This window comes from Mercenaria mercenaria, chromosome 10 (genome assembly GCF_021730395.1).
Source record: "Mercenaria mercenaria strain notata chromosome 10, MADL_Memer_1, whole genome shotgun sequence".
NCBI lineage: Eukaryota > Metazoa > Mollusca > Bivalvia > Venerida > Veneridae > Mercenaria > Mercenaria mercenaria.
Window position 1 is genome coordinate 42396210 of NC_069370.1, and position 11807 is coordinate 42408016.

Here is an 11807-nt window from a genome sequence, read left to right on the forward strand (position 1 = left end):
ATTTCAATGAACTTGTACCTGCTGACAGTTTATAGAATTTAAATGTTGACTTATAAGTGATTATAGTTTTATACAAAATTATTTATTTAACGGTCTAACATTATGCAATCAACAATTGTGTTATTATATCAAAGTAATAATTTCATACTGAAAAGTACTGCATTTAAACTATTAATGGTGATTCAAGGAACATTTCTTTTGCTTGAGAAAAACGTCACGGAGTCTAACACTGTCATCGCACCATCAAACAGGAAAGCGTAGCGGCTAACTATAGATGGGTCAATCACCAAACATGCACCGCGGTTGATAACGTTGTCTCCGCAAGTGAGTTTTGGCATTCTCCGATTGTAATAAGAAAAAAATCTGAGTCAAAATAGCATATAAATATGCATAATCGCATGTAAATAGCTAATTGCCATTACGATCAATTGCTGTAATCATACCCCACAATTACCGGAAGGTTTTTAAAACTTTTGAAACACAAAATTTGTACCTTATTCAGATAATTCGAAAACACAAATGTCAACAAGTTCTCTATCAAAGATTGGATTTCAAGACAAACTCTACGGAAGAGAAGGCCATATATTTTGATGCAGGAGAACATATCAGAATTAATGCAAGTGAATTCTTAAAATAACACTGGAACATTTTCATCTGATATTGTAAAAATGGATTAAACACGAAAATTCCAAATACAAAGCAATTGCTAACCAGTCCATAACATGACAACATAGCTTTGAATGTAGATACTGAGATAGCCATCTCATATCTATTTTGTTTTCCGTCTTCGTCCCAAACAATTTCGACTGCAGGTCTCCAGCGTTCTTATCTACAATAGTCTTAGTTTCTTGATAAATTGTTTTTCGTTTCTCCCTGAAGTAATTATTTGAACGAGGTTAAAATACAAGGAAGAATATACTCCTGAAGAAAATGTCATTAATAAATCATCAGAACATAGCACAACGAGCACAACAATGGTATTGTTCTGCAAAAGTTCAGTTTCCCTAGGATGTATGAAATGAATATTTCCGTCGTAAGAACAAAGGTAATACGAATGTATTTTCAAATAAAAAAGAGTAAATTAAGCGACATTTTCAAACTCATGATATACTTTTATACACTGTCATATTCAATCATATCTTCCGAAATACGTTTTGTTACATGTTCTCCTGTGTACATTATTGTCTTGTTCTGTCAAAACCAGCATTTTCTCCGCAAGATTTTCCACTGCAGCCATCTTAACAACAGCAAACTATACATTATCTATTTTAGCGTAAATTATTATAAATTACTATACATGATACTACTTTTATAACATACACTTAAACTGTCCCTATCTTTTAACATAGCTAGATCTATAACTTACTTTCTATAAATAATTCTAACATGACCCGATTATTTCCCGATGCAAGAAACACACAGTATGTACGTCACAATTATTACGTCACTGTGTCAAACATCATAATGGCACGCTGTAAAAGAATCCACACAGAACAGGCAAATATCTGGTGAGTATCGTCAGAGATGTAGATCTAGACAATAATCCTTTATAATTTGTTAGAATCGAAATAATATATCTCATTTAATGATTTCCTCTTGATTAAAGTCATTGTGTTTGTCGCTCATCTGCGCATTATTATATCACTAGGGCTGCGCCCTCGTGATATAATTCCTTCGCATCTGAAATCCAAACAATGATTCTATTCAACATATCACTAAATGGGATATTCATTTCTTATATAAAATTATAAGAACAACTGCCAAAATAAGTAGAGACAAATATCATAAACTATTTAAGGATGTACGAGCATTGTTTTTCAGGATATCCACCGTTTTGAAAAATGTTTCTTTGAATATTTCTTCCGCTGAAAATAAATGCTAAGTCATCAAAATACGATTAATAACGCACCATTTATCCAAACAAGGTCTACTTGTTGCGAAAAAAAAATCACACTTAATTTTGGCCGGCATCTTAAACTGACGTAAAATGTACATTTGGGGTAAGGGTCGGTAATTTCAAATATCTATTTAATTAGATCATTTTTGGTTCTAATATTTTTCTGACTGACACATATAATAAATAAACTACAGCTGAAATAAATATTTTCATCAAAGCGCTTTATGCAATCTACCGAAACAAAAAGAGATAAAAAAAAAATGTTTCTAGATATATCTCTTAGATGCACGGTTACCCCAACTTGTTTTCTTTCCATTTTGAAGCATTTTTATGTGTCAATGGCGTAGCATAATATTTTTAAAATCTTAACTACAGTTGTTTTTAGATTTAAATACATGTTTTTTACCATTGAAAAAATGTGGATGGAGTAATTACTTCAAAATTGAAAGAGATTTGTTTGTGACATTTATGCTTGCATAAAACTGGTATCACAATGTATTCATAGTAACCTGTAAGACCTGAAATCCCTATAACTTTAAGTGGGATATTATATGTTTTATAAAGAACCCCTATTTTTCAACTTTACTTAATTTCAGAAATGCTTAAACAGTGGAAGAAGAAAATGCCCTATTAATTAAAGAACGAGTGCGGTGACCTGTATCTTAACAGTAGAAAAAATTATCCTACATCCTTAAATCTATTAGAAATATATTGACAAGTTGTTAATTGATATGAAATAAAACCTTTTATTTAAATCAGTACTTCTAAAAGACGAATTCCTACGTGCATGTCCCTAATAATCTTTTAACGTGCACAACATTCAGAGTAACACTATTTTCATTGGAATCAATCACATTTTGAATGGCTATCCTCACAAAACTCCCTACCAGTAACAACATTTTGTATTATGAGCCGTGCCATGAGAAAATCAACATAATGGGTTTGCGACCAGCATGGATCCAGACCAGCCTGCGCATCCGCGCAGTCTGGTCAGGATCCATGCTGTTCGCTAATAGTTTCTCCAATTCCAATAGGCTTTAAAAGCGAACAGCATGGAGCCTGACCAGACTGCGCGGATGCGCAGGCTGGTCTGGATCCATGCTGGTCGCATACCCACTATGTTGGTTTTCTCATGGCACGGCTCTTATATTGATTGTTGAGGCCTCCGTGGCCAAATGGTTAAGGTCGCTGACTTTGAACCACTTGCATATCACCAGTATGTGTTTGAAATCTCGCTTGGGGTGTAGAATTCTTCATGGGAGGAAAACGTCCACCTGGCTAACGGAAGGTCGGTCGTTTTAACAAGGTGCCAGTCCATGTCTGATAGAATGCCCGGAAAGGCACCTTGGGTCTTCATCTCCACAATGATAGGCTAGAAAAGTCGCCTCAAGACCTAAAACTGTGATGTTGTGACTCAAAGCTCAACATAAGAAATACATCGATGGTTAAATTAAATTAAACGCATATGAACAAATATGCACCCAGGCGAACCAAACAACGTGATGGAAAAGTCTTAAAGGAACACAGTTCCCATAATGGGTATGTAAATAGATTATAGGAGATGGAAACGTATTCCCTGAAACGTGACCTCACTTACAGTATTTAACACCATTTGCGCTAGTGAACCCAAGGGCCTTACACTCAGACTACATACATTACAAAAATACATTATCATTACTGAAAACAGCTGCGAGTAATGAGCCATTCGCAAGTATCCGCCAAAGATTGTATCTTTAGGGAGAGTATTTTTTCCGATGTTGAAAATTAAATTATTCTATACAATATATTGACCGTTACCGTGAAAACAAACAAAAAATCGCATAAGACGCAGAATAATGCTGAATTTAGTTTACGGCATTTCAGTCCCTATATAGCAATAAAAATTACTTGACGTGATACACGTCTGGCCAATAAAACATAACTTTCCCAGATATTGTTAAAAAAAAAATGAAAATTCAAAACAGAATAATGGAATTTTCCGTTAGTGGTAGTTTTTTAAGGTAATATCGTAGATCAAATTTTCTAGCTGAAAATTTCCAGCACATCATCTAAGTTATAATAGTTTTTGTCTGTGTTAATACTGCGGCAAGGGACATATTTATGGTGGGATGAAACTGCCGTCAATTAACAATTAGTTTTCATGAAAACTTTCGTGAAAATAATGAAGGTTCTCATGAAAACTAAAAAAAAAAATATCATGATAACAGATAAATGTTTTATTAAATTTGCAAGTTAGTGCTTTAAACTGCCACTGCATACCAGTTAAAGTTTTTACGATACCAATTTTTTGTTATGAAAGTAGACACTTTTCACGATATGTTTTTTTTTTTTGGTGTGAAATTTTGTTGTTTCTATTCGTGAAAATTTAATCTTGTTTGATCATAGGATATATTTTATATGCATGAAACCCACCATTTTACGCGAACATATTTCATGAAAACTTTCTTTAAATGGTGTCAGTTCAGAGCACTATTAAGCATAATGTCGTCTTAAGATATCTAACTAGTATTTATGATATTTTTTGTTTTCATGTAATCTTCCGTCATAAATGTGAAAACTTCCGCCATTTTCACGAAAGATTTCATGAAAACTAACTATAAAAGAGTGGCAGTTTTATGCCTCTACATATATTAAAACGTTTCTGTAGTAATCAAAATGATTTTACTTTCTCTTAAATGTTTCATTGTACATTACAAACCTGTCTTTAATTTCATTTACATTTTTCAATTCGGTTTCATCCGGTATATATAAACGGTAAGTTCAGCAATTCTATTATTGTATTTTCCTTTCCTATACAAGGGCTTGTACTAAAAATATGCATGTATAATAAAAAGCGCACAGCAATTGTGATTCTTGTATTATCAGATCCCTCTTAAATGATGAAAATTTTTATTTTTTTAACGATACTGTAATGCTATTATTCAAAGTGTATGTTGTTAGCCATATAAAATCAGAATACTCATTTTACCATTGTGTTTGATGTTCTACCAAAATGTAAGAGTGGTGAACACTTGTACCTTGTTATTTTTGTTTGGATTAACGTTGCACCGACATAATATTATAAATCATATGGCGATTTTTCAGCTTTTGATGGTGAAGGGTAACCTCAGGCGCCCTTCCGGGCTTTACTTCAGTCACGAGCGGGCACCTGGGCAGAGCCATCTACCTTCCATAAAGCCAGTTGAATGACTTCCTCACATAAAAAAATCTATACCCCAAGCGGGGTTCTGAACCCGCAGCGGTGCCTCCGATCTTAAACACTCGGCCATTGATGACCCTATTATATTAAATTAATATCTTAAACTGAAATTTTCACGACCTAAAAGACGGAGTTCTGGTTGCTGACATACTTACTCACCCGATGCCGATGAGCAAATGAAATCGGATTTGGATTGTCCTTAAAATGAGTCGAATTATAGGGTATTTCGTATGAAAATAGCCATGACTTTGACAACATGCAATAAAAAGGTATGGCTTTTGTCATACTTAAACTTCAGATGATGATGAAAAAGTATGTACATTTCAAAATTATGATAAGACAATTTTCAAGAAGATCTTTAAACAAAATATGCACAAAGAAATATTCACTACTTTATTTTCTAAGCACAGGCAGTCCAATATATTTGGCAAACGACAGAACAGCGACATGGTCATTTACTAACCTAATACTGATAAAACATGTGTACAAATTTAATTATTATTATTGTTATTATTATACCAGATTTATATAGCGCAATTAATGGTTACAGCTCTTAGAAGTTTTTAAGAAAATTTGATATTAAAAAAAAGAAACTAACACCGACAATCGATTAATGACTGTTTTTATTTTTTACTGAAAATCGAATGCCATTGTGTCAATTTAAGTTTCTCATCCTGTTGATAATTCCATAGAAAACTTAAAACCATATATCGTACCCAACTGAATTTCATCTTGTGTTGTTTTTATACCTCTCTCTGATTTGGGTACTGAAAAAGTAACATTCAATGTTTAACTTCAACAAAATTGTTGAAATACTTACTTGTTAATTAAATATAATAATATATTTCATGAGATTTGTAATCAATTTGAATAGCAAAGTACAGTTAGATGTCAAGCAGTTTGACATACCGTGCTACTTTTCCATTTAGCTAAACATGTGGACAATGACATTATGTAGCAAGTGTGAATTGTTGCCAGTGGTCACGGAATAATAACCTTATGACAGCTATGGCATTTCCTTCCATCCCAGGTTTAACTTTCAAGGCCCGCTTCATAGACGAAATTGCAAGGATGCTAGTTTTGTTTCGGGTAGTGTTACATCTTGGTGATTTCATGTCATACAGACATTAACATGGAGTACAATATGTTTGGTTTTAAAAGGCCAATTTAATGCTAGATTTCGTCCTTCGTTAAAGGTTTACTACATTAGTATCCGTCTTGAACTAATGGATACAGTCCCATATTATATCAAACTTTGTAATCTGTCGCTGCTTTTTTAAATTTTAGACTACACCTATTCAAACAAAAGTCTCGTCGTTCATTTTAGGAAAGGTGGAAAACTCTTTTTAATAAAATTACCTACCGTCATTTATCACCATGGGAGAAGTTTGTTTGTAAAGAACAATCACTCGACAGGGCACTTTATTAAGACAGATGATATATTGCTATCTAAAGCGTTAACTTGTTGTATAGGTTTAATTGTCCTGCTCAAAAACAGTAAAAGTGAACCTTTCCCAATCATTTATGAGCAAAGTCCTCCATGTCCTTTTGAGAATTTATTTTCCTTACTTAAAGGGTTCTTGTAATATTTCTTAAAATTCTTCAAAAATCTAACAGATCATGGGTTGCAGAAGGAAATATTGTCTTATTGAAGGATGTACGAAATCATTTGTTATCACCCCTGTTGCTGTGAAATATATTTAATATTCATTCATACAATTTTATGTTGCAAGCATTGTTTATAGCTACTGCGACAAGATTATTGTATCGTTCTAAAGTTTTCGTTACCTTTTTCGTATTGCTGTAACAACCTGATAAACATTTAATCTGTTTTGAATCAATTCATGTTTACATTTACAATTTACAAGTTAATCAATATCTGCAGTATCTCGTACTATATTTGCATCCCTTTTCATTTAACTGATATCAAGTTTCTTTAAAAATAAGCGATGTATTATTCAATGTAAGCCAAACTCTTTCTAAAGATGAAACATAATATGCACATAAATTCAACTTTTCATTGGTATCGCCCCCTTTTGTTATCATATCAGTAATTCTTCTGACCGATTACAGTTTACAATGAGAAAGACAATTATCAACGCAATTTGCGCGAAAGCATTATTCCTTCTGGTAAAGATATGACAAAATGACACCAAACAGCAAGTGCATTGTATTGTTTGGACGACATCGATAAATCATATTTCGTCTACTTTACCCTCAAATACAATACAAATTGATCTTATCTCTACTAAGGTCAGGTGTTTTTTTGCGCAATGTTTGCCATTATGAACCTTGACTTGACACAGTGCAGGTTTTTAAAAAATGTTAATGCTTTATTTAAACCAACTGGGCTTGATTCCTAGTTGTCATATCAAGTTTCATGGATATAAAACTCAACATTATTCCTATAACATCTATTCCCCACCTGGTCGAGTGTTGGAGGCTGCTGACTTCGACCACCTGGTCGAGTGTTGGAGGGTGCTTACTTCGACTTACATGCCTCTCACTGCTGTGGGTTCGAATATTGAATTATTTTATGTGAGAAAGCCATCCTGCTTACCACATACGGAAAGTTAGCGGTTCTACCCAGGTGCACGCCCGTGCCTGAACAAATGACCGAAGGAGCACCTGGAGTCTTCCTCCACAATCAAAAGCTGCAAAACTCTTTTGAGCAGCAGTCTATGTGTCAGCTGAGATGTTACAGTACATTATGTACACATACAATTTTAATGCATATTTTTTAATCATTCGAAATCTTATCAATAAATAAGTTTTTTGGTATATACTTTATATTCTGAGAAAGATCATTTCGATATTCAATAAATTCTATTAAACTGAAAGATGGCTGAAAGACAAGAAAATGAGTGGAAGTTGATGCTTATTTAGAAATCAGCACAGAGATCCTACAAGGACTGCCATGTTCCAGAAACGCAGACTCTCCAAAAATGAAGTCTTACACCAGTGTAGGGGCCTCCTTGGCCGAGTGGTTAAGGTCGCTGACTTCGAATCACTTGCCCCTTATCGATGTAAGTTCGAGCCTCACTCGTGACGTTGAATTCTTCATGTGAGTAAGCCGTCCAGCTGGCTTACGGAAGGTCGGTGGTCTGGTAGAACCACAGGTGCCCGCTCGTGATGAAACAATGCACGGAAGGGCACCTGGGGTCTTCCTCCACCATCAAAGCTGGAAAGTCGCCATATGAAAATCGCCATATGACCTATAATTGTGCCGGTGAGACGTTAAACCCAACATAAACAAAAACATATATAAAATATATGGATGTGTCCATGACTGATATTTACATAAAATACATAATTGGACAACAAGGTCAAAACAAACAAATAAAGGAATGCGGTTTGGTCCTGTTTTGGTAAGAAGATTGTCCGCATTCATCATCGTTTTAAGTCTGAAATTTAGACATAGGCTTTAAATCTCAAAAACTTCCTTTTGTACAAATCTTCATTGCTGAAACTTTGCAGAAGGTTGTTTTCTAGTATATGCCATATTCACGTCATTAAGATATGTACATGCTTTAGAAATGTATGGCAATAGGTAATGTTAGCATTTCAAAGTCAAACCTAAGTTTCTAACTTAAAATATTGATGAATCCACTAAAATGACATGTCCATACCGCATACATAAGTGTTCCAATACAATCAAACTGACCTAAACAAGTTAAGGCAAAGGAAATACAAGTCATTTTCGAAGTTTCCAAAAGTATCAATAAAAACATATATAAATTATAATATTTGCACCAAACCATACTATCGAAATGTTTCATAAAATATATAATAACTAGTATTTTCCTTATATTAATTATATCTCACTGTCAGAGATTTATTTACTTACTTCTGACATTTTAATTTTTATTGCACTAAAGGACACTTGAAAGTAATGTGATACTAACAAATAAATACGCAGAAAATGAGCTATAATATCGCGTTCCAACAGCATGAATGAACGAATATGGTCTCCAGTGACATAACTTGTAGTCATCGTAAATCCCTTCAGATGTATCTTACACACGCACGGTCACAATACGACCGTCCTTGTCAACGGTGTCTTAGGTTGTAAGGTCGGCCACCTTTTGTGCTATATTATACTAATTGCGTAACCCTATACCGCCAAAGTTTATGACACTTTAAAAGAGCAATACCGTCAGATGAATATGAGTAAAGAGTCGTAGAGCCGTGCTCAATCATTCATCTGCACGGAGAATAGAGCATTACCAAATGTGTGTAAATGATAAATAGGATTCCTTCAGGATGAGCACAAGTCAATATCAATTATGTCATGAATATCGCGATAGATCATTATTCATATGTAACCAGGTGTTTTAAATGTAAAGTCAGATTATATGAGTAGATTACATAACTAACGAAGACACTATAGTGTAAGTGGTTTCTAATGTGATTTCATACATCTTTCAGAGATTCTCCCTGATATCTGACAGAAATAAGAACATTTTAAAACTACGCACTATTAAGCGGACCTGTTTAATACTTACATACTTTGCTTATTTCCTTCATATCCATTTAAAATAAAAGCGCAACGAAAAGTTCGAAAAAGAATGTTTGGTGCAAATAGATGTATTTTAATCTAGACTGTAAGAATTTCAGGTTTCTATCACAACTGTAGTTTGCTTCTAGCACAATTAGAATTATGTAATTATTTCTAGATACAAATGATTCAAAATGTTATTTAGATATTACCGTAAAATTATATGACATGCATTATTAATGTGTAAAGTTCTTCAAGGTAAAACATTTGAATTAAAACATATAAATATAACAATAAATGACAGAATGGTTTCTGGTTTACATCTTCACACTTACTGGTATACGAGTGTTTTATTATATGTAGTTATTTCACAGTACCTCAATGCACCAAAGCGAATGATCAACTCAGATTTTACTGTTGGAGGTAGGACCAAATTACCAATAGTTCTTATAACCGCCTCGGTAGCCTAGTGGTAGAGCGTCCGCTTCGAGTGCGGGAAGTCGTGGGTTCGATCCCCGGCCGCGTCATACGTAAAAAATGGTACTAGTAGCTTCCTCGCTTGGCGCTCAGCATTAAGAGGGTAGTGCTAGGACTGGTCAGCCCTGTGTCAGTATAATGTGATTGGGTGGGTATCATGTTACGTGTCTACGGCATGATATTCCAGTGAGGCACTATAAAGTTGGGCATTGTGCTCACTGCTACAAGTAGGCACCGTCGTTTATATAACTGAAAAATTGTTGAAAAAGACGTTAAACCCGAACACACACGCACACACACACAATACACACTTGATAGTATCATCTTTTGTTTAAAATTTATCCTAAAATATACACACTCATAAATGAGTAAGGATTCGCAGTAAGCGGGCATGACGGAAAAAGGCAGACATATGCTTTAAGATAAACGGACAAATTTGTCTTTCACGTTTAGGCAACGTGTCTTGCATATGACGAAGTGTCTTACAGATGGTGATAGTCTAGAGTAAATCGCTACGCGTGCGAGGACTACTCTAATATGAGACTCCGTGATGTTTTTCTATCAAATCCTACACAAACGGGCGGAGTGCGTGGATATTTTTCAGGTACATACTAGTACCTGGTCGATTTTGCCCGTAAAAGGAATGCTCTTAGTGCTCTCACTTCAGACAAGTTATCGTGTACATTGGTATATATACTGATACCTCAGATTGACCCTATGTATATGTTTTACTGTATTCAGTCCGGTATTTTGTCACTAATGTAAGAGCTTCTTTCAGCAGGTATTGTTTGGTCTTAACTGTCTTGTCTAACTAATTAAAATTCAGGTATTTGTGAGGTTGACATGCCTAAAACGCGTTGAAGTGCCGAGTTTATTTCATGCAGGTTATAGACTGCTGCAAGCCTGTGTCTCTAATTTTCTACTTGCTTATGCCTGTTTCTTACATGCTTTGTACATTTTCATGTACGCTGGTGTTGTCACACCACTCCACTAACCCATCCGTTTATGTCCCCTTCTTTATCTTTTTTTTCTACATGTTCTTTTTATAAATTACCTGCCTTGCGATGAGTTGCTCTGACAGTGTTTCCTGTGTTCAATCAATCCAGAGCGTTACATTGACCTTTTTAACTGTTCCGAATATTATTGGAGACAAAACCATACTGGGTAAGTTTCCTTGTCCAGAAACTGTAACGGGCTAGCCTTAAAACAGACCATTCCTAAAAAGAAAAAAGTGCCGTTGTAAAAAGGTAGTTTTAGCTTAAATTCCTAAAGCCTTTGATTGTTACATCGAATTCATAGTCGTCAGCAAGACCATTGCCTTGGTGAATGCTGGAGCACTCTTCAATGCATTGGATTCGAAAACATCTGACAAAAGGACTAAGGGAGTCGGTAATCGCCAAAAAAGGTATGTACCTACATAAATAATGGACTTGGAATATGTTTTTCGGAATGGTATTCTCAATGTGAACCAAGAATTAAAAACAAGAAACACAAGCATTAAGAACGACGTCCAAAATGGAACAAAAAAAGTTCCAGTACAGTTAAGACCGGTATAGAAATACACGCATATTTAGTCATATAAAAGACGTAGTACATACAACTAAGTATAACTAGAATAAAAGACTTCTGATTCCAAACAATTTCCAGATAAACTTTAAACTTCTACTTTACTTATAATGTACAAATAGAAAGGGTACAGAGTTTTACAGACATTTCTTTGGAGTTCTTTTATGTTA